Source organism: Protopterus annectens, chromosome 5.part0 (assembly GCF_019279795.1).
Source record: "Protopterus annectens isolate FY-2018-M chromosome 5.part0, PAN1.0, whole genome shotgun sequence".
NCBI classification, from domain to species: Eukaryota; Metazoa; Chordata; order Ceratodontiformes; family Protopteridae; genus Protopterus; species Protopterus annectens.
The window spans coordinates 1,792,331,427-1,792,358,673 of record NC_056735.1 but is presented as its reverse complement, the minus strand read 5'-3'; positions in this window follow the sequence as shown (position 1 = coordinate 1,792,358,673).

The following is a 27,247-nucleotide window of genomic DNA, read 5'->3' as shown; positions in this document are numbered from 1 at the left end:
CCGACAGCTTGTGTTTAGAAACACATGCAAATCATTTAAAATTCAAAACATCTGAAGGTTAAAATCATTTCAAAATAACATAAATTAGCTTGTATGGATAAAGTCTCAACCACTTAACATAAATGTGGATGACAATAAAAAGTTGTCGTTAATATTTACAACACGCAGACATGTAAAATATGTAAGTGAATATATAAAATATATGTTTACTTAAACATAAAAAACGTACAAATGTATAAAATATATATACAAAACATGTGTACTCAATACAAGCGTCATTTAAGACATTTTATTTATATGATGTCGATGCACTACTGAAAAGACCCACGACTCCTTCAAAAGTGCGTGCATACTTAATAGTTCTACACGCAAGTGTCAGTTGTATCTTCCTAAGGGGGCCATCTGTAAACAGTATGGGAATACCTAACTGTTAGGTTGAATCAAACCCTATGTCACCAAAAGATCAGTCAACCGACCGGTCTCACTATATGTGTTCAAAAATGTTACAAGACACATTGATCTGCCATGTCTTCAAATAGCTGCAAAATGCTATGCCCAAATTCAGACAACGGTAACAACTGGCTGTGTAATGTAAACTAGCAGGTTTTACCTAAAGTAACTTTTTAGTTTAAGTACAGGGGCAATGTTACAGTTGGTATTCAGCCCAGGGAAACAAAAAGCGTCTAAGCGCAACTGCCAGTCTAACTCACAGTTTTCTAATATTAAAGATGAAGGGCCCCCCCTGATCTTTAAAGGGACATGATCTATAGCCATAAAGCAGAAGCTGTGACCTGGGTACAGGACAATATGTTTGGCCAGTGCATTATCATCTTTACATGTCCTAATTGCGTACAGGTGCTCATACATCCTATCTCGAAGACGCCTATCAGTTTTTCCGATGTAGAACACCGGGCAGCAGTTGCACATGGCGATGTATATAACCGATTTGCTCTCACAATTGAGTGCAAACCTGATGGCATACTTCCTGTCCCTAACTTGGAATGACTCACCTGTTCGGACATTATTACAAAAGTTACAGAATCCACATCTGGACATTCCTTTCCTTTTGTAAAAGCTGTGCTGTTGTACATCCCTTTGTAATAATTCTTTAAGGTTTTTAGATCGTTTAAAAGTAAATCTAGGTTCACCTCCTAGTTTTCCTGCCAGTAACGAATTTGAAGAAATCAAACTCCAATTTTTGCGGACAATGTCCAAGATTGCTTTTGAGTTAGTACTAAAAATAGTAACAAAACTCAAAGACAAATCAGTATCTGACCCGCTATGATCTTCATTGTTACTCATGATGTCCCTTGTAGGTACATCTTCTGTAAACCTGCTGTCTGCAAGGGAGGGGACCTTCTGCTTGGTCAATAAAGGGGTATAAAAACCTCTGGTTCTTTTAAGTGTAACTTCCTCAATGAGTTCACCAACCATTTTCTCAGGATAACCCCGATTAGTAAACATCTCCCTCAACAAGGAACATTCCTTAACGAAATCTACTAAGGTACTACACATTCTTCCTGCCCTCACCAGCTGTCCCTTCACTATAGATCTTTTCTGTTTGTAAGGGTGAAAGCTGGTGAAGTGCAGGAAAGAGTTGCAGTATGTAGCTTTCCTAAATACGGTGGACTTAAAGGACTGCTGACAAAGGTCCTTTGTAAGTTTGACATCTAAATAATCCATCTCAATGGTAGAAAATTTAAAAGTAAATTTCAAGAACTCAGTAGAGTTACTGATATTATCCACTAAGGTTTTCGCTTCTGTTTCCGACCCCCTGAACAACAAGAACATGTCGTCAAGGAAACGAGTGTAAAAAGTAACAGGGGCCATAATACCAGGAAGCTTATGCAAGATGTTAGCTTCCCAATAACCCATTACATAGTTGGCCACACCTGCTCCACATGGGGAGCCCATCGCCACCCCACGTTTCTGTAAAAAGAAATCACCATCAAATAAGAAATAGTTACTGGTTAAAACTATTTCAAGTAATTCAGTGACAAGGTCAACCTCTAACCTAGACGCCCCAAACCGCTGTAGCATTGACCCTGTCCATTCAACCGCTTCTAAATGCGGTATACACGTGTAGAGGTCAATGACGTCTATAGTTAACAAGTTGTCATCACTGTTAAATGGCAGTTTGTTTATACTGTCCAAAAATGTCCATGAATCCTTGCACACACTTGGAATGTGTTTGATGTATTTATCCAGAATGTGTGTAATTAGTTTGGAACATGGATAAGTGATAGAGGATCTGCTATCAATCAAGGCTCTCATAGGGGGATCAATGACACTTTTGTGAATTTTAGGGATCCCGAACATGACGGGGATCTTAGGGGACATGATGTCAATATAGTTGTATGTCTTAATATCAATTTTCCCCGTTAAGAAAAGGTCCCTAAAGTATCCCCTGATCCTCTGTATACTACCATTAACTTCATTTCTTGAAGATTTTGTGTAGGCATCACTATCCAGGAGGGAAACCATCTTCTCGTTGTAGGTAGAATTGTGGAAAATCACCAACCCTCCTCCCTTGTCAGGTTTTAACACACGTATGGGCAACTGACTGAATTCGTCCAACAATAACCGTTGTTCTTTGGTAATGTTGGAAGCTGTAATCTTGTTTTGATCGTTATAATTGTTGCTTAAAAATCTAAAGTCAAATTCACACATATTCTCAAACAATTCCAAAGTAGAGTGCAACGGAGGGTTGAAAACACTGGACAATTTCAAAGAACCTAGATTAGAAGTGGTATTTACTTCACCTAGGTTCACGGACTCAGTTTCTTGGTTGAACAGTAACTTAAGATTCATTTTTCTTACGAAACACTTAAGTTCTATGATTTCTTTCGCTACATTCCCATACGTGGTTGGAACAAAGGTGTTGCCAAACGCTAACAGTTCTACCAGTTGTTGATCTAAGATGATATCAGAAAAATTATAAATCATGAAGTCACCATTCATGTTGGTAAGAATAACAGGGAACCCAGTTCGAGAAGGTGAACTTAAAACATCAGCATCGACAATACAAGAGATATCTGCCACCAATGAATTTGGTGTAACGTCAATCAAGGACGAGTTTAATTCTTCGTCCTGTTCCTGTAAGTCTTCTTGCTGCGTTGCCCTAAAAAATTGTTGTTGCTATTCCCTGCATTATGTGTAGTGTGGCTCCTGTTAACATTAAAGCCCCTGTCACTTCTCTCGTGACTTCCTTTGTCTTTGGCAAAGCCCTTAATTCTATTACTCCTTCTAGGTGTTGGAGTGACGTAATCGTCATTGATGTCTTCTTCAATAAGGTCATCTGCCCTATTTTCATCCTCACCTGATGGAGGGAAAGGGTTTTCATTATTACTACTTATACGAACATGTCTAGTTCCCTTTAAATTAGGGTAAGCAAAATTCTTACCATAGGCATCTCTGTCCCTACTCAATTTTTTACTCTTATTTCCCTTTAGTTTAAGTAACAGGGTATCTATACTGGACAAAATACGTCCATAATCAAACTGATATCTACTGAAATCTAGGTGCTGCTTAATCTCATTATCTAAGTCATTGATTTCTTTCATTAAGACATCAACATGTACACCATAATGCTTAATAATTACATTCATTAACTCGGCACCATGTTTTTGAAATAATGCCTCCAAATCAACCAGAAAATCATGATCTGGAACTAAACCAGAAGGCATAAAGTTGTTCCGCAGGCCTTTTGGTACAATATTTTCGTTAATGCATTGTTTAAAGTATGCCGACTCAAGCTGAAGTTTTTTTAATTTTAGTAATTTAGAGTCAAAAATTTTAAGCTTTTCTGATAGGCATATGCTATCATTATTTGCAACAGTACCTGTGTTCATCCCTTGCTGGTTGAATGAAAAGTTAGTAATATCCAATAACCAGCCAAGGTCTGAAGTCTGTTGTTAGACCCAATATACCGGTTGTCAATACTGGTACCATCCGCCACTCCATTCCGAGCAGTTAACTGAACAGTGGTACGTTCACTGGATGCTGCTGCAGCATACGAACCAGTCCGCCTTGCTACTTCCACGCCACTCGCACCTAGGCCGGAAAGCTGCAAACTGCCTCCCTGACTGGCGCTTGTGCCAGCAACATCGGCGGTCAACAAAATCCGAGGGTCAGGTTGCGCTGCTGGGATCCAATCTTCATTTGATCCCTGACTCTGCTCCAATGTCATTATGTTCCCAATCGGGCCATTTCTTAATGCCTGAAAAGAGGCTTGCATCCCATCCATCCTGGAGTTCATATCATCCAATCTTGCTGATAGACCTGCTATCAGCGAGGTTAAGTCCTTATCCATGGTAGCACTACCAGTCGCCATTCGCTCAGGTGCTTAACGGCTGCCGGTAAACAAGAATTAAAACTCGGGAAGCTGCAAAGCTGCAAAACCACAGGAATCCTCCAAACCACAGACCACGAAAACAAATTGCAAGCCAACCAAACCGAAAATACACAAAGGAGGAACCTTGTTTGCAGTCAAAACACCACCAAGTCGAGAAGCTCTTAACGCTTTTATTAGAACAAACCAACAGAGCGTTTTCGCCACGGACCACCGTGGCTTCTTCAGAGACACAAATTCAAACAGAAACACTCCATTTAAAAACTATTAAATCAGGAAGTGACACATTCCTGTTTCCTGTTACCGACAGCTTGTGTTTAGAAACACATGCAAATCATTTAAAATTCAAAACATCTGAAGGTTAAAATCATTTCAAAATAACATAAATTAGCTTGTATGGATAAAGTCTCAACCACTTAACATAAATGTGGATGACAATAAAAAGTTGTCGTTAATATTTACAACAAGCAGACATGTAAAATATGTAAGTGAATATATAAAATATATGTTTAAGACATGGCAGATCAATGTGTCTTGTAACATTTTTGAACACATATAGTGAGACCGGTCGGTTGACTGATCTTTTGGTGACATAGGGTTTGATTCAAGCTAACAGTTAGGTATTCCCATACTGTTTATAGATGGCCCCCTTAGGAAGATATAACTGACACTTGCATGTAGAATTATTAAGTATGCACGCACTTCTGAAGGGGAGCGTGTAGGTCTTTTTCAGTAGTGCATGGACATCACATAAATAAAATGACTTTAATGACGCTTGTATTGAGTACACATGTGTAGTATATATACTTTATACACTTGTACGCTTTTTATGTTTAAGTAAACATATATTTTATATATTCACTTACATATTTTACATGTTTGCGTGTTGTAAACATCAACGACAACTTTTTACTGTTATCCATATTTATGTTAAGTGGTTGAGACTTTATCCATACAAGCTAATTTATGTTATTTTGAAATGTTTTTAACCTTCAGATGTTTTGAATTTTAAATGATTTGCATGTGTTTTTAAACACAAGCTGTCGGTAACAGGAAACAGGAATGTGTCACTTCCTGATTTAATAGTTTTTAAATGGAGTGTTTCTGTTTGAATTTGTGTCTCTGAAGAAGCCACGGTGGTCCGTGGCGAAAACGCTCTGTTGGTTTGTTCTAATAAAAGCTAAGAGCTTCTCGACTTGGTGGTGTTTTGACTGCAAACAAGGTTCCTCCTTGTGTATTTTCGGTTTGGTTGGCTTGCAATTTGTTTTCGTGGTCTGTGGTTTGAGGATTCCTGTGGTTTTGCAGCTTTGCAGCTTCCCGAAGTTTTAATTTTGTTTACCGCAGCCGTTAAGCACCTGAGCTAATGGCGACTGGTAGTGCTACCATGGATAAGTGATTAACCTCGCTGATAGCAGGTCTATCAGCAAGATTGGATGATATGAACTCCAGGATGGATGGGATGCAAGCCTCTTTCAGGCATTAAGAAATGGCCCGATTGGGAACATAATGACATTGAGCAGAGTCAGGGATCAAATGAAGATTGGATCCCAGCAGCTAACCTGACCCTCGGATTTTGTTGACCGCCGATGTTGCTGGCACAAGCGCCAGTCAGGGAGGCAGTTTGCAGCTTTCCGCCTAGGTGCGAAATGGAAGTAGCAAGGCGGACTGGTTCAGATGCTGCAGCAGCATCCAGTGAACGTATTCACTGTTCAGTTAACTGCTCGGAATGGAGTGGCGGATGGTACCAGTATTGACAACCGGTATATTGGGTCTAACAACAGACTTCCAGACCTTGGCGGCTGGTTATTGGATATTACTAACTTTTCGTTCAACCAGCAAGGGATGAACACAGGTACTGTTGCAAATAATGATAGCATATGCCTATCAGAAAAGCTTAAAATTTTTGACTCTAAATTACTAAAATTAAAAAAACTTCAGCTTGAGTCGGCATACTTTAAACAATGCATTAACGAAAATATTGTACCAAAAGGCCTGCGGAACAACTTTATGCCTTCTGGTTTAGTTCCAGATCATGATTTTCTGGTTGATTTGGAGGCATTATTTCAAAAACATGGTGCCGAGTTAATGAATGTAATTATTAAGCATTATGGTGTACATGTTGATGTCTTAATGAAAGAAATCAATGACTTAGATAATGAGATTAAGCAGCACCTAGATTTCAGTAGATATCAGTTTGATTATGGACGTATTTTGTCCAGTATAGATACCCTGTTACTTAAACTAAAGGGAAATAAGAGTAAAAAATTGAGCAGGGATAGAGATGCCTATGGTAAGAATTTCGCTTACCCTAATTTAAAGGGAACTAGACATGTTCGTATAAGTAGTAATAATGAAAACCCTTTCCCTCCACCAGGTGAGGATGAAAATAGGGCAGATGACCTTATTGAAGAAGACATCAATGACGACTACGTCACTCCAACACCTAGAAGGAGTAATAGAATTCAGGGCTTTGCCAAAGACAAAGGAAGTCACGAGAGAAGTGACAGGGGCTTTAATGTTAACAGGAGCCACACTACACATAATGCAGGGAATAGCAACAACAATTTTTTAGGGCAACGCAGCAAGAAGACTTACAGGAACAGGACGAAGAATTAAACTCGCCCTGATTGACGCTACACCAAATTCATTGGTGGCAGATATCTCTTGTATTGTCGATGCTGATGTTTTAAGTTCACCTTCTAACTGGGTTCCCTGTTATTCTTACCAACATGAATGGTGACTTCATGATTTATAATTTTTCTGATATCATCTTAGATCAACAACTGGTAGAACTGTTAGCTTTGGCAACACCTTTGTTCCAACCACGATGGGAATGTAGCGAAGAAATCATAGAACTTAAGTGTTTCAGAAGAAAATGAATCTTAAGTTACTGTTCAACCAAGAAACTGAGTCCAGAACCTAGGTGAAGTAAATACCACTTCTAATCTAGGTTCTTTGAAATTGTCCAGTGTTTTCAACCCTCCGCTGCACTCTACTTTGGAATTGTTTGAGAATATGTGTGAATTTGACTTTAGATTTTTAAGCAACAATTATAACGATCAAAACAAGATTACAGCTTCCAACATTACCAAAGAACAACGGTTATTGTTGGATCTAATTCAGTCAGTTGCCCATACGGTGTTAAAACCTGACAAGGGAGGAGGGTTGGTGATTTTCCACAATTCTACCTACAACGAGAAGATGGTTTCCTGATAGTGATGCCTACACAAAATCTTCAAGAAATGAAGTTAATGGTAGTATACAGAGGATCAGGGATACTTTAGGGACCTTTTCTTAACGGGGAAAATTGATATTAAGACATACAACTATATTGACATCATGTCCCCTAAGATCCCCGTTATGTTCGGGATCCCTAAAATTCACAAAAGTGTCATTGATCCCCCTATGAGAGCCTTGATTGATAGCAGATCCTCTATCACTTATCCATGTTCCAAACTAATTACACACATTCTGGATAAATACATCAAACACATTCCAAGTGTGTGCAAGGATTCATGGACATTTTTGGACAGTATAAACAAACTGCCATTTAACAGTGATGACAACTTGTTAACTATAGACGTCATTGACCTTTACACGTGTATACCGCATTTAGAAGCGGTTGAATGGACAGGGTCAATGTTACAGCGCTTTGGGGCGTCTAGGTTAGAGGTTGACCTTGTCACGGAATTACTTGAAATAGTTTTAACCAGTAACTATTTCTTATTTGATGGTGATTTCTTTACAGAAACGGTGTATGGGCTCCCATGTGGAGCAGGTGTGGCCAATTACGTAATGGGTTATTGGGAAGCTAACATCTTGCATAAGCTTCCTGGTATTATGGCCCCTGTTACTTTTTACACTCGTTTCCTTGACGACATGTTCTTGTTGTTCAGGGGGTCGGAAACAGATGCGAAAACCTTAGTGGATAATATCAGTAACTCTACTGAGTTCTTGAAATTTACTTTTAAATTTTCTACCATTGAGATGGATTATTTAGATGTCAAACTTACAAAGGACCTTTGTCAGCAGTCCTTTAAGTCCACCAGATTTAGGAAAGCTACATACTGTAACTCTTTCTCAGACTTCACCAGCTTTCACCCTTACAAACAGAAAAAGATCTATAGTGAAGGGACAGCTGGTGAGGGCAGGAAGAATGTAGTACCTTAGTAGATTTCTGCTAAGGAATGTTCCTTGTTGAGGGAGATGTTTACTAATCGGGGTTATCCTGAGAAAATGGTTGGTGAACTCATTGAGGAAGTTACACTTAAAAGAACCAGAGGTTTTTATACCCCTTTATTGACCAAGCAGAAGGTCCCCTCCCTTGCAGACAGCAGGTTTACAGAAGATGTACCTACAAGGGACATCATGAGTAACAATGAAGATCATAGCGGGTCAGATACTGATTTGTCTTTGAGTTTTGCTACTATTTTTAGTACTAACTCAAAAGCAATCTTGGACATTGTCCGCAAAAATTGGAGGTTGATTTCTTCAAATTCTTTACTGGCAGGAAAACTAGGAGGTGAACCTAGATTTACTTTTAAACGATCTAAAAACCTTAAAGAATTATTACAAAGGGATGTACAACAGCACAGCTTTTACAAAAGGAAAGGAATGTCCAGATGTGGATTCTGTAACTTTTGTAATAATGTCCGAACAGGTGAGTCATTCCAAGTTAGGGACAGGAAGTATGCCATCAGGTTTGCACTCAATTGTGAGAGCAAATCGGTTATATACATCGCCATGTGCAACTGCTGCCCGGTGTTCTACATCGGAAAAACTGATAGGCGTCTTCGAGATAGGATGTATGAGCACCTGTACGCAATTAGGACATGTAAAGATGATAATGCACTGGCCAAACATATTGTCCTGTACCCAGGTCACAGCTTTTGCTTTATGGCTATAGATCATGTCCCTTTAAAGATCAGGGGGGGCCCTTCATCTTTAATATTAGAAAACTGTGAGTTAGACTGGCAGTTGCGCTTAGACGCTTTTTGTTTCCCTGGGCTGAATACCAACTGTAACATTGCCCCTGTACTTAAACTAAAAAGTTACTTTAGGTAAAACCTGCTAGTTTATATTATACAGCCAGTTGTTACCGTTGTCTGAATTTGGGCATAGCATTTTGCAGCTATTTGAAGACATGGCAGATCAATGTGTCTTGTAACATTTTTGAACACATATAGTGAGACCGGTCGGTTGACTGATCTTTTGGTGACATAGGGTTTGATTCAACCTAACAGTTAGGTATTTCCATACTGTTTACAGATGGCCCCCTTAGGAAGATACAACTGACACTTGCGTGTAGAACTATTAAGTATGCACGCACTTTTGAAGGGGAGTGCGTAGGTCTTTTTCAGTAGTGCATGGACATCATATAAATAAAATGACTTTAATGACGCTTGTATTGAGTACACATGTTTTGTATACATATTTTATACACTTGTACGTTTTTTATGTTTAAGTAAACATATATTTTATATATTCACTTACATATTTTACATGTCTGCGTGTTGTAAATATTAACGACAACTTTTTATTGTCATCCACATTTATGTTAAGTGGTTGAGACTTTATCCATACAAGCTAATTTCATTTCATTATATTTCTTTTATGTTTACACACTATATAGCAATTTGTGCATTGGTTACTATGTACAAGTTTGATCCTTTTTTGGATCTATATACATAAGTCTACATCATGTTCTATATGTCACATCTCTAGTATTTCTGCACTAATACACTTTATATTTTTTAAACATTTATGTTTATTCATAATATTCTGTTAAACATAACTTGTAATTTATGATGAGTAGATGAGTATATACAGATATATTATTTAAATGTAATAAAACATTATTGTAGTTTAATTGTTATGCAAAAAACAGGAAGGAGGATTTGTTTTTAGTTTTTGTTATGATTTGAATTGTATATTGAGACTATTAGTTCAGTTATATATAGGCAGTATACATGAAGTATATATTTATGTGCAATATTGGTTATATATATTTTTTATTATAGATTGTAGCTCTTAGATTTGTTGAGATTAAATATAATTATTCAATGATATCTTTTTCTACTAAACAATATTAAGTATTGAAAAACAAAATGTAAATTCTATGTTTCTGCTTTATTATGAACATATGCTAATTGTATATATTTGCTCCAGCACATCTTGGTTTGTTCTGTTTTGATCTGAGCTGATGTGCTGTGGTTGCAAGGAATACACATTTTTTAAGAAGCATTTTGACTTTAAGAATATAATTGATTCTTTCATTTGGATCAATTAACCAATTAACGGATATAGTTGAATGATATATAAGTCAACAGTGTTTTAGAGTGTTTTAAACTTGTCTGAAGAAGCGTGCATCTGGCAGCACGCGAAAGCGCTTACATCCTGGATTTTATGTGAATTAAAGCTTTTTCATCAATCGTGGTGTTGGTCTACTTCGTTTTTACTATTATTGGCTTTTTGTGGCTGACCAACTTCAAGGGGAAGGTGCGCTCTCTATCTCAATCATATTTTTTGTTACTTGGCTTTCACCGGATCCCTACACGATGGAGAACTCAAATATTGAACTAGAATATCACCCTGAAAGAAATACTTCCAATTCCAGATGGGTCCAACTGATGGAACAGAGGCTGAACCCGTTACTGAATATGGATTTATCTATTCAGCTGAATGCAACTGAAACAGGTACTGCAAGTTTGCTTAATGACTTTAATCCGCTCTATAAAGAGCTTGAAAATGACCTGTATAGACAATTTAGGCTAATATGGCAACGCCGGCACTTAGAGGCATGCCTTCATCATAAAGTAGTACCCAGGGGAATGAGGGTACTATGCATGCCCTCGTACGGCAACAGCCATCCCCTGCTATTAAAGAACTGGCAAAAGTTGAACATCGAATTAGGTTATAAATATATACAACTCATCATTGACTATTTTCAACCTATTGAGGATGAACTAGCAACGAAAACTGAGTCATTGTTTAAAGACATTTGCAAAAGATTCAAAGGTGAAATGTTTACCAACAAAATTGATAGCCTCATTAATCAGGTCAGTGCTTATGGGGAACGCTTGCAAATCTCCAAACTACGTAAATTGCAGCGAGATGTTCATGATTTCTCCAATGGCCAAGTGTTCTTATGGCCGCGTTACAATCAGAGGGAAGGACGGCAACAAACTGAAGTTTTTGAAAGAGAGACAAGAGGTCCAGTCGAAATTGCTGAATCTGTTTCTTTAAAAGACTTAGTAAACTCCGGTGATGTCATCACGGCCAGTGCGATGAACAGCTTACGCACTTCCACTGATGACAGCACACCTCCACCCAATCAACAAGCGCTGACACACTTACGTGAGCCGGGAGCCAAACCCAAACTACAACAGTCCAATCTTGATTCTTTTTTACCTCTACCTGTACGCCAACGGAGAGAGTCCAGAGGGAGATCGATGAGCCATGGAAGGCGGAAAAGACATGTATCAGGGGAAACGACGAACAAAAGGGGACGAAGAAAAGATTAAAGGACTTAGTGTTTAATCTATCGGATAGAACGCTAACCCATACGGACTACCAGGTATTAAATAGAGGATTGAGCTTCATTCCTGCTCAAATTAGTGATGTCTCTACTTTGTTAACTGAATTACGTTTTTTCACCCGCAATATAGCGTTGGCTTTGTTTCATAAACCATCTATTTTGAATAATGATGTTTTAAGTGAGGAAGTGGGTGCGTTTGAGTGTTATAGAAAGAAAAGCACCTTTTCACCTGTTTTACATCCTTATGTTGAATGTTTTCTTAAAGCTTGTGAAAACGACCTATACAAACACTATGATAGTCTTGAGCAAGGCTCTAAAATACTTTTCCATAACATCTCCAGGGAAGAAAGATTAGCAATGAATGCCCTCTCGAATGACAAAGAGGTAACAATTAGACCAGCAGATAAGGGAGGGGGTATCGTCATTCTTAACACAACTGACTATGTTGAATATATGGTTACACATTTAAATGATGACCTCACCTATAGAGAAATAGATAGGAAGACAGTTGATACGCTGGTATATGAAGTACACCATGATTTGTATGACATGATGGTAAATAGGCAAATCAGTTATGATTTTTATTTGTTTTTGTTAATTGAACATCCGCTTATACCAAGTATCAAGGGGCTCCCTAAGATGCATAAGGGTATAACACCACCACCCCTTCGTCCAATTGTTGCAGGACATCAGTGGGTTACAGAGAATATGTCTATATTTGTTGAAAACAAGTTAAAACCCATAGTAAATAAAATCAGTACCATTTTGAAAGATTCCTATCAATTGATTGACCATCTTAACAACATACAGGGTAAGATTCTAGAGAAACATCTACTAGTTACATTAGATGTTAAGAGTCTTTTTACGGTGATACCCAATGCATATGGCTTAGAAGCCATAAGACATCTATTGAATGTCTTTGGCCTTTATAATAACAGTGAACAAATTTTATTAAATGCTCTACTAGAATTAGTACTCACAAGAAATGTTATGATGTTTAACAACGCCTATTATCTACAACAGTGGGGGGTAGCCATGGGCACCCCCTGCGCCAATTCATATGCTAATTTGGTGGTATATGAATGGGAGACTACTAGTCTGTTTCCACATATAGAATTTAACAAAGTAGTAGCTTACTTCAGGTTTGTAGATGATATACTGATGATCTGGGATGGGACACCAGAGCAACTCGAAGCTTTCATCAAAGATCTAGAAAGTACTACAGATTTTCTGAGATTTTCTCTAGAATATTCCTATTCAAATGTTAACTTTCTAGACCTAAACATTAAAAAACCAAAGGCAGGTAGGATAGTCACATCTCTTCACAGAAAAGATTGTTGGAAGAACACATTACTAGTACATGATAGCATGCATCCTAGGTTCATCTTTTCAAATATAATTAAAGGACAGTTCAGCAGGATAAATAGGATTTGTCAAGACAAAGATGAACGTGACATTGAATTTGACAAACTTGAATGTCTCCTCTTAGACAGAGGGTACAATCAGGTAAACATAGCACATGTAAAAGAAAGATTTATTAATGATGAACAACATAAACCTAGGGTAATGCATCAATATTATTATGGCTATGGACAGCATAAATCCTTAGAACAAAAGCAAGTAAGATGCATTATTAGTTATACAAGTGATAATAAGTATATCACTGATATAATTAGTAAAAATTGGTCGATTTTGACAACTAGTGATGAAATTAGGAACTTAATAGGAAGTAGAGCATCATTCACATATAAGAACATGTTAAATCTGAAAAGGATTTTATGTAATGAGAGGTCCAATGACAATACTATTAGTAGTGCCATTAGAGGCACTATTCCCTGTGGAGGATGTACATCTTGTAAATGGGTATCTACCGACAAAAAATTCTCTAGTCCTGAATTGTTAAAGGAGGTCACAATTAATTGTTCAGCTAGCTGTAATGATACAAATGTTGTTTACTTAGCTACCTGTATGTCCTGCCCTGTTTTTTATGTGGGCATGACAACAAGGAGGCTCAGGGATAGGATACAAGAACACCTGTATGCAATAAAAAAGAAGGACCAAAAGAATGCATTGTTTAAACATGTCTCTGAATATCCAGACCATACCTTTGCTTTTAGAGTTTTACAAAAAAGGACACCTAATTTAAGAAAAGGTGACAATTTTAATGACTTAGAGAGCCTGGAGCTGAAATGGATATTCAGAATTAGAGCACATAAATACCCTGGCCTCAATAGCTATGTTAGCATCAGATCACAGCTAAAGAAAAGGAAATATCATTCATAAGTGCCCTGCAACATATATGCATATTCCTTTGGAGTTTCTGTGTGCTTGGTATGGCAATCCTAATAGTTAGATGCATATTATTTCTATACATTTTTTCTTACACAATATTTAGTTTGTACAAAGTTTTGTCTAAACTTTTAAAAATGTATGCTTATTTAGTACCATATACATTTCCTTTTGACCATTTTTTAGTTGATACTATACTTATTAAACTGTAGACACGACTTTCTGATTATTGTAAGAAATGTAATCTTCTCTGATAGGTTGCTCCACATAGTCTCTAAGTATTCGGCCCTTCAACCCCTATACATTTTGATACAGATATTATTGGCTATTGTATTTTAAGTAACTTTACATGTCTCCTGTGTTTGGGAGCTATCCTATTTTATATTTTAGTATTTTTCTACGCAATATCCAATGGTTTATTTAATGAGTTTTTGCAGATTGTATATGTCTGTATAAAATATGAATTTCTCTTGAAAAGAACATTAGTAATAGGATGAGACATTAAAAATGTATATTATTATACTTTCACAATACTCAGGTCTCCACCCAATTTTGCTGTTCTATAAAGAGCAGTAATTTTATTTATTATTCTCTAATTTCATTTCATTATATTTCTTTTATGTTTACACACTATATAGCAATTTGTGCATTGGTTACTATGTACAAGTTTGATCCTTTTTTGGATCTATATACATAAGTCTACATCATGTTCTATATGTCACATCTCTAGTATTTCTGCACTAATACACTTTATATTTTTTAAACATTTATGTTTATTCATAATATTCTGTTAAACATAACTTGTAATTTATGATGAGTAGATGAGTATATACAGATATATTATTTAAATGTAATAAAACATTATTGTAGTTTAATTGTTATGCAAAAAACAGGAAGGAGGATTTGTTTTTAGTTTTTGTTATGATTTGAATTGTATATTGAGACTATTAGTTCAGTTATATATAGGCAGTATACATGAAGTATATATTTATGTGCAATATTGGTTATATATATTTTTTATTATAGATTGTAGCTCTTAGATTTGTTGAGATTAAATATAATTATTCAATGATATCTTTTTCTACTAAACAATATTAAGTATTGAAAAACAAAATGTAAATTCTATGTTTCTGCTTTATTATGAACATATGCTAATTGTATATATTTGCTCCAGCACATCTTGGTTTGTTCTGTTTTGATCTGAGCTGATGTGCTGTGGTTGCAAGGAATACACATTTTTTAAGAAGCATTTTGACTTTAAGAATATAATTGATTCTTTCATTTGGATCAATTAACCAATTAACGGATATAGTTGAATGATATATAAGTCAACAGTGTTTTAGAGTGTTTTAAACTTGTCTGAAGAAGCGTGCATCTGGCAGCACGCGAAAGCGCTTACATCCTGGATTTTATGTGAATTAAAGCTTTTTCATCAATCGTGGTGTTGGTCTACTTCGTTTTTACTATTATTGGCTTTTTGTGGCTGACCAACTTCAAGGGGAAGGTGCGCTCTCTATCTCAATCATTTATGTTAAGTGGTTGAGACTTTATCCATACAAGCTAATTTATGTTATTTTGAAATGATTTTAACCTTCAGATGTTTTGAATTTTAAATGATTTGCATGTGTTTCTAAACACAAGCTGTCGGTAACAGGAAACAGGAATGTGTCACTTCCTGATTTAATAGTTTTTAAATGGAGTGTTTCTGTTTGAATTTGTGTCTCTGAAGAAGCCACGGTGGTCCGTGGGGCGAAACGCTTCTGTTGGTTTGTTCTAATAAAAGCGTTAAGAGCTTCTCGACTTGGTGGTGTTTTGACTGCAAACAAGGTTCCTCCTTTGTGTATTTTTTGCTATGTGAAAATACCATACAGCCATAGCTGTCAACTGTACAGGTTTCTGCAGAATACCCAGATACCTGCCTCACATACTTCTCATGCTCCTAGAGCAAGAAAGCTGCACACAGCCATAAAAGATGGACAAATTTTAAATATTGTACTGACAAACCCAGAAAGCCGATAGAAAAAAAAGGTGTCATTATCATGGATGTCCTCAAGGGTATGAAGTCTGAAAACCAAATATCTGTCAGTATGTTCTGACTTAAACCCCGTGTGATTTGCCAATGATCTGCTAGAAAAACACAGTCAAACTTCTTAAGTTTGTAAGAGCAATAAATGACATCTCTCCCTATGAGTCCCTTTACAATCACCCGTACTGTGACTGACAAGGAGTACAGATTCATATAAATAAAGTGGTTTTATGAATTGTTTTATTTTTTCCATTCTAAGTTATGTTTAAGCTTAGCTGAGCAGGTGTGCACATTATGGCCCTCTGCCCAGCATTGCTTAAACATCCCACAGGAGATAAATAAAAATATACAGCTGAAATTCTCATGCTGAGATAGTGTAGTGATTAGAGTTCTGGCTTTGCATGCTGGCGTTTATGGTTTGAGTACCAAAACAGCCACTTTTTTTTTACATGGGAAAGCAGTGTTAAAATTAATAATTTAATTTTAAATTAAATTTTAAATTATGTAATAATTGATATTTGTAAACCAGGGTAGTATAGCTGGTCTAAAATGTAAGTGTGAGTGCATATAATGGGAAATCACAAGTGTCCCTTACAGTATAGTCACACCTCATGGTAATGTAATGAAAGCACATAAACGGATGTCATGGAAAGTAAATCATATACACTTACTAATATGTCAGTAATGATTAATTAAGTCAGTATCCTGATATTTTCTAAAATGAAAAGTGAGCAATGGTTAGCACTGCTCAGCTATTCTTATTCAGTGTTAGCATTGCTTACATGTGAATGCTAAGCAGCAGTCAGCTCAGCTAAATGGATTTGTGCACTAGTAAGCAATTCTCAGCAAATACCCCTTTAAGCACTGTTCAACCCAGCTTAGCTCAGCATTTTCAAAATGGTCCAATTATGACAAAAAGGTGGGAATATGGCCTTATTTAAACCGTGCAGACAAGAATGCAGCCATAACCTGGTTAGTTTGATCTCTGCAGGAACATGTCTGGCATTGGAGAGGGAGTGGGCTTTTGGGCACAGCACTGGGTCATCCTGGAGTCTAGGGTCATGGCTGGGCTTACAGAGTAACCCTTCTATGTCAAGTATGTAACCTTGACATGTACAAGCCCCCTCCAGTAAAGTAGCCACAGTGTACCCAGTCTGCCCCATACAGGTTAACAGTCTAACAGGTATGTATGTGCCACAGAAGCTATGGGCCATAGGTAGATGCAAAGTTAAGGCAGACCTGTAGAGTACTGAGCAGTACTGTTGTGAAAAATAAACACCAATACAGTTGTTAAAGGACTTTATATTCTCTCACCCCACCCATCATCTGCATCTAAAATTATTATTCATATACTATATACCCAGCCACTGGGGATGCACAAGCCAGTGCATTTCTTTGTGTTGGTCCCAAGCCCAGATAAATGGGGAGGGTTGCGACAGATAGGGCATCCTGCATAACATTTTGCCAAATCATACATGCGGACAACAGTACAGATATACATACCGGATTGGTCGAGGCCTGGGTTAACAATGACCACCACCAGTACTGTTGGCCAACAGGGTGCTGGCAGAAATTGGGCTATTGCTGGCCAAAGGAGGAGAAGAGGGGGAGGCATGCCCAATGGCAGGTAAAGGCTAGGACTGTGATAGTGAGGGTTGGAACTTTGAATGTTGGCAGTATGACTGGTATAGAGGAGAGAGCTAGCTGATATGATGGACAGAAGGAAGGTTGGTATATTGTGTGTGCAAGAGACCAGATGGAAGGGGAGCAAGGCTAGGTGTATCGGAGGTGGGTTCAAATTGTTTTATCATGGTGTGGATGGGAGAAAAAATGGAGTAGGGGTTATCCTGAAGGAACAGTATGCTAAGAGTGTTTTGGAGGTAAAAAGAGTGCTGGATAGAGTGATGTTTATGAAGCTGGAAGTTGATGGTGTAATGATGAATGTTGTTAGTGCATATACTCCACAAGTTGGGTGTGCGATGGATGAGAAAGAAAAATTTTGGAGTGAGTTGGATGAAGTGGTAATGACTGTACCCAAGGATGCGAGAGTGGTGATTGGAGCAGATTTCAATGGGCATTTTGGTGAAGGGAACAGAGGGGATGAGGAAGTGATGGGTAGGTATGGTGTTAAGCAAAGGAATGCAGAAGATCAGATGGTAGTGGATTTTGTGAAAAGGATGGATATGACTGTGGTGAATACGTATTTTAACAAGAGGGAGGAGCATAGGGTGACATACAAGAGTGGAGGAAGATGCACACAGTTGGATTATATCTTATGTAGAAGAGCCAGTCTGAAGGAGATTGGAGACTGTAAAGTGGTGGCAGTGGAAAGTGTAGTTAGGCAGCATAGGATGGTGGTTTATAGGATGACATTGGTGATGAAAAAGAGGAGGAGGAGTGCGAGGGCAGCACTAAGGATCAAATGGAAATTGAAAAAGGGTAATTGTGAGGTGGAGGTCAGGGAAGAGTTAAGACAGGCACTGGGTGACAGTGAAGAGTTACCAACTAACTGGGTAACTACAGCAGACATAGTAAGGGAGATGGCTAGAAAGGTGCTTGGTGTGACATCTGGAAAGAGGAAGGAAGACAAGGAGACCTGGTGGTGGAATGAGAAAGTACAGGAGAGTATACAGAGAAAGAGGTTGGTGAAGAAGTGGGATTGTCAGAGAGATGAAGAAAGTAGACAAGAGTATAAGGAGATGAGGTGCATGGCAAAGAGAGCGGTGGTGAAGGATAAGGATAAGGCGTATGAAGAGTTGTATGAAAGGTTGGACACTAAGGAGGGAGAAAAAGACCTGTACAGATTGGCTAGACAGAGGGAGTGAGCTAGTTAAGATGTGCAGCAAGTAAGGGTGATAAAGGATAATGGGGGAAACATACTCACAAGTGAGGAGATTGTGTTGAGCAGATGGAAAGAACACTTTGAGGGGCTGATGAATGAAGAGAATGAAAGGGAGAGAAGGTTGGATGATGTGCGGATGGTGAATCATGAAGTGCAGTGGATTAGTAAGGAGGAAGTAAGGATAGCTATGAATAAGATGAAGAATGGAAAGGCTGTTGGTCCAGATGACATACCTATGGAAGCATTGAGGTGTTTAGGTGAAATGGCAGTGGAGTTTTTAACTAGATTGTTTAACAAAATCTTGGAAAGTGAGAGGATGCCTGAGGAATGGAGAAAAAGTGTTTTGGTAACGATTTTTAAGAATAAGGGTGATGTGCAGAGCTGTAGTAACTACAGCGGGATAAAATTGATCAGTCACAGCATGAAGTTATGGGAAAGAGTAGTGGAAGATAGGTTAAGGGAGGTGATCAGCAGTATGGTTTCATGCCAGGAAAGAGCACTACAGATGTGATGTTTGCTCTGAGAGTGTTGATGGAGAAGTACAGAGAAGGTCAGAAGGAATTGCATTGTGTCTTTGTGGACTTAGAGAAAGCATATGACAGTGTGCCTAGAGAGGAGTTGTGGTATTGTATAAGGAAGTCAGGAGTGTCAGAGACGTGTAGGTTCATAGGTTGGTGCTAGGCTATCGGCCCTAGGGCCTATACAAGCCTAGCCATAACAATTCCCTGGCTATTTCTTCTCACACTATTTACTTCCCTGGACCCCTGTCTAGCAGGGTGACTGATGTGACTTTCGTATGTAAGAGTGGTACAGGATATGTACGAGGGTAGTGTGACAGTGGTAAGGTCTGTGGTGGGAGTGACGTATGCATTTAAGGTGGAGGTGGGATTACATCAAGGATCAGCTCTGAGCCCTTTCTTATTTGCAATGGTGATGGACAGGTTGGACAGACGATATCAGACAGGAGTCCTCATGGACTATGATGTTTGCAGATGACATTTTGATCTGTAGTGAGAGTAGGGAACAGGTGGAGGAGACCCTGAAGAGGTGGAGATATGCTCTAGAGAGAAGAGGAATGAAGGTCAGCAGGACTAAGACAGAATATATGTGTGTGAATCAGAGGGAGGATAGAGGAATTGTGAGGATGTAGGGAGTAGAGGTGGTGAAGGTGGATGAGTTTAAATACTTGGGATCATCAGTTCAGAGTAATGGTGAGTGTGAAAGGGAGGTGAAGAAGAGAGTACAGGCAGGATGGAGTGGGTGGAGAAGAGTGTCAGTAGTGATTTGTGACAGACGAGTACCTGTAAGAGTGAAAGGGAAGGTCTACAACAGGGTAGTGAGACCAGCTATGTCATATGGGTTGGAGACAGTGGCATTGACAAAAAGGCAGGAGTCAGAGCTAGATGTGGCAGAGTTAAAGATGTAAAGATTTGCACTGAGTATGACAAGGGTGGACAGGATTAGGAATAAGTATATTAGAGGGTCAGCCCAGGTTGGAAGGTTTAGAGACAAAGCCAGAGAGGCAAGATTGCATTGGTTTGGACATGTGCTGAGGAAGGTTGCAGAGTATATTGGGAAAAAAATGTTAAGGATGAAGCTGCAGGTAACATGAAAAGAGGAAGGCCGAAGATAAGGTTTATGGATGTGGTGAGAGGACATGCAGGTGGTTGGTGTAACAGAGCAAGATGTAGAGGACAGGAAGAAATGGAAACAGAGGATCTGCTGTGATGACCCCTAACAGGAGCAGCTGAAAGAAGAAGAAGATACTGTAGGTATGTTATTCTCAAATACTATTGTTGGGACATGTGTTCTATTATTGTTCATATATTTCATTGGTTGCATATTAACATACCTTGTTCAAATACCATTATTGGTGGCCTGTTGCAGTCAATGTAACTTGCATGCCATTAAAATGCTTACTGTTGTTCCATTTATGCATGTGTTCTGTTTACTATGCAACTGTTTCAAATCTGTTGGTTTGGGTTAATGGGAACACCCACACATGCTGTTATAACTAATTTTGAAATGTGTTGTTCATGACTAACCAATATATCCTGGAAAATCACACCATAGCACATTTGGGAAGGCCAATCCTGGTGGATCTGCCTATCCCACCTCATTTGGCCATGGCACCAGGACCCAGCATGTCTGGGACCCAACCCGGAACATCCTTCTCCACTGGTCCTGCACCACTTTTGGATGGAACCACTTCAGGGAATGCGGTCCGTTCCCCCACTGGGCATTGGTGTGGAGAAGAGCTCATCAACCGCCAACAGTTCCAGGGTATGGTGCGCAGCATCATCCACTCAGAGTTTGGTGGGCAGCTGTGCCAGATGGAGGGCCACCTGGTGCACCTGGAGGGGCAGGCTGCCCCTCTTGTCCAGCCCCCAGCACAGCCACCTTCGGGACCGTGAAGGTACAGTGGTGACTGCTCATGGGTGGGGATCTCAGTCCCACTGTATCTGTTTAGGGGCTCATGGGCCTCTGATTCCCAACCACCTCCTTGTCCAAGGTGTTTACCCCCTCATGTGTCATATACTGCCCCTGTCTGCTGTCTTGTGTGTCTTGTCTGTCTGCAAATGCTACCTATCCTACCAAATCTACCTCCCCACAAATATCCACAGCCCTTCCCCAACATCCCATTCTTACCTAAGAAAAAAAGGGCATCTGTCCAGCAAAAAAAATAATTGCCCCATACATAGCTTTACATTTCACCCCCATGTACAGTGAAATTAATCAAACTACCCACAAATTATTCTCCAAGTGTTTGTCACCAACACCCCTCCCTGTGGGGTGTGAGGCTATAAATTCCAAATTCTACAAATTATCCACAGCTGTTGCTGCAGAAGAAATGTAGAGCTATGGTTCTTTCCTCTATACCCCATCCTGCACATCCCTAGCTGGTTTTCCTAGTGTTTTACCCCTTGCTTGCACCCATTTCACCACTTTCCTATCACCCTTTTTTCATTTCTTTAATTAAAATTAGTGTGGGTGTAAGTGGGATTAAGCAGTGCTAAGTGAAGCTAAGATGGTTTAACCGTCAGTTAGTAACACTTAGCTTCATGCAAAACCACACAAACCTGCTTACAACTGCTTAAAAGTACCTTAATCACTCTGTCTCCATCAGGCCTTGTTCTACCCAGCAACAAAATAGCTATGCCTGCCAAGTTTCAAACCCAGGATGCTATGCACTACGATCAAAGCAACATACCACTACATCATCTGAGTTGCAGGAAGTTCCAATGCTTTTACAAACATATAATGCATTCTGGTCATTTAACATTAATGAAAAAAAAAAGCATCACTTCCAAGTCTTGAACCCAGGACACTGTGCACTACAATCACAGCAATATACTTCTACACTATCTGAGCTGTAAGAGTTTGCAATGTTTTAACAAACATATCATGCAGGACAGTCATGTAACATAAGGGAAAATATATACCCTTAATACTCTGATATACATATATATGTATATGTACATACCAATATATATATATATATATATATATATATATATATATATATATAAACAAACTTACTGCAAGACATCTACAAAAAGCCTGACAAAGTTGAAGGATAAAGGGTAAACAATAGTGACAACTTTGAAATATGGCTGTCATATGCATAGATGTCTGCTAGAGTGGCATGGTTTGCTGTAACATATAGTTCCAGATAGATTTGTGGTCTGAAACACAAATGAATGTCATTATTTACTGATGTCAATGCTCACATCATCCCAGTGATTTGTCAGAAACCCACAACTGTTATGGGCAACAGACCAAACATATGAGGCACACATCTGGGCAGTGTCTAGACATCTGGACAGTGGAGTGGTATGACCGCAGTTATGTAACACAGTAGAAAAAAAGTGACAGCTGCCAGCCATGTCTCCCAGCATCTTCTGAACCACAGGAAGACTAACACAACACTACCCCAAATCAGCTCTGGGGAATTACCCATGTATATCCAAATATATCATGCACTACAGGAATGTAATTGTAGGGAACAGCAGATATTGGTGCAAAAATGTCCACCCACAACCATTTGCACCACAGTCATAGTGACATACCAGTACCCCAAATTAAATCTAGAGTAGAATGACTGTTTGAACAAGCATATCCTGATTGCCAGTCACACACTACACCAACATATACTGGCCAAACTCACAGTCTACTGGGAATCCTGAGATGTTACAGGACATTTCTCAGTCTGCCCCTACAAACATACACCTGATAGACCACCAGCAACTGTAGCAGCATGCACAGTCAGATAGAAAAAGGATCTATGACACTCACATCTGTTACTCTTCCTAATCAGCTCAACAAACATTTACACACAACACTGCTACACAGTCTTGGCAGTCTGTTAAAAATGGCCAGACATACATAACTCTCAACTGTACAGATTTCCACAGAATGTCCAGGTTGTGGGACCATATTCATGGCCACTGCCGCATACCACTTCCAGGAGTCTTCTAAGTTACTGAGATGATACCTGGAGTGTAGTCACTAAATAATGATATACCATACCTCTGAACCTCTTACTGCAAGACATCTGGACAAAGCATGACATACTTGGGGGGCAGGGGTCCAGACAGAGGGACATATCTCACATAATGGTGTTACAAACTGAAACAGTTGCTGATGTTACAGGCTTTGTTGTAACATACCATCCCTGAAGAATATGATGTCTGAAACACCAATGGATGTCAACATTTACTGACTACAATCCTCACATTGTCCTACTGATTTCACAAAAACAGATGTTGTCTGAAGAACAGACCAAACATAACAGGCAAACCTCTGGGTAGTTTGTGGACATCAGGACAGTTGAGAGGCATATCAGAGACATATCACTGTCAGACATCAAGTCACACAGAGAATGCATGTCCAGACAAACCCTGCTAAACTAGCAACCCTCTATGTGTGTAACAGCACTACTTACTTACAATCTCTACCCAATTCTCGAGCTTTGTCCCCCATGTTGTTGGGCTGTCTCCACATATCCTGTCCTGAAAGGTATTCCCACCTACTGTCTGTGAAGCTGTTTCCCCCACACCTGCCTAATGTCCTCCACATAGGCAAGGAAAAGGGGCAAGGCCTACATGAAGGACGTAATTATAGCACTATGTTGCTATGGCATTGGCTAATGGAAAGACAACACAGCTGCTCTGGATGCAAGTAACAAGTGTGAGACACCGATTGATGCACAGGCCATCACATGCTCATGAGTATTACCTACAAAAGGCAAGCTGCTGCCTATGCAACACAGGTCTCAACCCATCTACACAAAGACAGACTGTGACTACACAAATGTAACTATTTGCATTATTGTGAGGAAACTCTTCAGCATTATAACAGGTATGTCAATCATATAAGATTGTAATGGAATGCAGAAGGGGGTGCAATAATGTCAAGTAGGACATTAAACACTAGGCTGCAACAAGACCTGCTGGACTCACATGCTGCTGTCCAGTACCTATGGCCATTCCAGCTTGCCCTTTCTGCACTGACATGGATCACATCTCTGGCACCTGAGTCACTCCAGCAAAGGTCAGCTCATGTATGACTACTACTGGAGTGTCTGTTGTCTAATACTGAGTGTGGAACTGCTAGTCCAGCTACCTGGGATGTTGTAATTATTCATATGTCACCTGTGAATGCTACTCTGATACATATGCTTGTCTTACAAATGTAGGGGACTTATACAGGGTATGTGCATAGTACACAACAGGTGCAGATGAGTGTGTTGAACTGTATGTGATATACTGAGTCCATACCTGACAACTTTCTAAAGTTTTGTAGACTGACCACATGTCTGCCTCATATTTGTAGTCAATGCCTCATACAGTTGTTTATTGTCTGGCACATCACTGGTAACCCATTACAGACTGCAGTAATAACATATTAGCATACATTTGATTGTCAGATGTCATATCCTGCAGAGCAGACCTGTGAATGTGACACCATCTTTGGTGGCAACTGTGTTTCAGCTAGATTCATGAAGTGACACTATTTACTAGCCTTTTCCCACCAGTGATGTGTGCCTTTGTGCAGATGTCTTGCACTAACAGGTGCTAGGTGTCTTACCATGAAACCCATGTCAATGCAAATGTACCTTGTCCTGTAGAATGCCGACATTTGTGCAGTCACTGACACCTGCTTTGTAGCTGTGGAGAGAAGACCAACCTTGCCAGGTCACTCATTCCATCATACGTTTAGACCCCAAATGGAGGCCTGCAAAGCCACAGGAGGTGGAGTGTTGAACATTATCATACACATACACACCTCTAGGCTGGCCAAGCAGTATGATGCATGGGAGACATCCCGAGTGCAGTTAACAGGTGACAAAACACCTACTCAAATCATAGCTAGGTACAGGCCTCTAACCATGACTATGGACACCCACCACATCTATTGTGACCTGCTGGAATCTGTCAGGATTCAATCATCTACCCTGCACCTGGGTGACTTCAAATACTCAGCCATAGTGTGCATGACCTTTGCCACCTCAACATGAATGCACATAGATTCCCCGACTTTGTCAATGGCAATGCAGTGGATCAGCCAGTCAACACTCCTATGATAGGTGGAAATATCCTGTAACTGGTCCTAACCAGCATGAGTAGCCACTGTGGCTCTCCTACAGTGCCATCCTCCTTGGTAATATCCGATCACGTAGTCATCACTGTTCAGGTCACCATCTCACCTGCCCACCCCCCCTTACAGTGTCAAACAGAATTAACTGTACACAAATGACTATAAATACCTCAGAGCAGGTAGAAGTAGCTGTACAGCCAACATCCCATTTGTTGGATCTAACAGCAGTGTCCAGGCCCACACCACAATACTATGTGGGTGCCTACATAGCTGCATGGACACAGCAATACCTGACAGGACAACATCGTCTCAGTCAAGGTAGGGTAAACGCCAGTGGTGGACAGCAGCAATACACAAATACCATAATAGGTGGAAATAATTGTTGGATGGGCCAAGAAGGAACAGGTGCCTCACTGGAAGCAATGACACTTTGTTTTGCACAAGCATATAAGGTCACAGGTGATTTACCCTAAAGTTATGTTTGAGTGAAAATTGGACATATCCACCAAGAACAATCACTAGACCTTCCACATATGTGTCTGCAATTACAGAGGCAACACACACATTTTCTCTGTAGTGGTGGTCAATAACACCACATGCACATAAGGCATAGATATAGGCAACCAGCTGCAGACAGGTGACATGTAAACATCACCCCCCTGTCCCCCCATTGGTACACATGTACATGCACAGCACCTGCCCCCCTCCCCTCATCATCAGGAAGCAGGTCCATAATACTCTCTCAAAGGCAACACACAGCAGTCTCCATAGGCCTGATACCATCCCTAGCTGCATCCTACATGAACACAGGAATGGGATCTCAGATCCATTCTGCAATGTAGTCAACCACAGTCTGAGCACTGGTGTCATCCCATCTGCACAGAGGACAGCCACTGTAATCCCTATACATAAAGGCGGGGCAATCCACTGACCCAGGCAATCATATGCACATCAGCCTAACTAGCCTGCTCTGCAAGGGCATGGAAGGCAATATCAAGGACATTATGAACAGGGACATTGGCAATATTGAAATGCCTGAGCCCACACAGCATGGTAATGTCAAAGGGAGATCAGGCCTGTTAAACCTGGTCAACCTCTCTTAAGTGATCAACAAATACTAGGACAAGGGGAAGATGGTGAACAGTGCCTACCTTCACTTAGCCCAATTCTCTCACAATAATCCCCAGGCAGCCAGGATACATATGCCTACACAGTTAGGCACCAACCTGTATGTTACCAGATAGGTAGCTAACTGGCCCAATGATAGTACCCACTCAGTCAAAGTGGTAGAACCCACCTCTATTAGTTGATTCTACCAAAGCATTGTACTCCAAGTATCAGTTTGAGGACCTCTACTGTTTGAAATATATGTATCTGAGTTACAAGACAAAAGCAGTGGTCTGTGGCTGACCAGGTGTACAGATGCATGCAAGCTGGCCACGTTCTTACATTCCCCTACTGATGTGAGCATCCCCCAAGAGGTACTCACCCAATTAATGACTGGTGCAAGAAGCATTACAGCAAATTGAATGCCAGGAGAAGCATCATTCTCCCTGCTGTGGCAGATGTCATCCACACTAAGTATGACAGTAATAATGTACT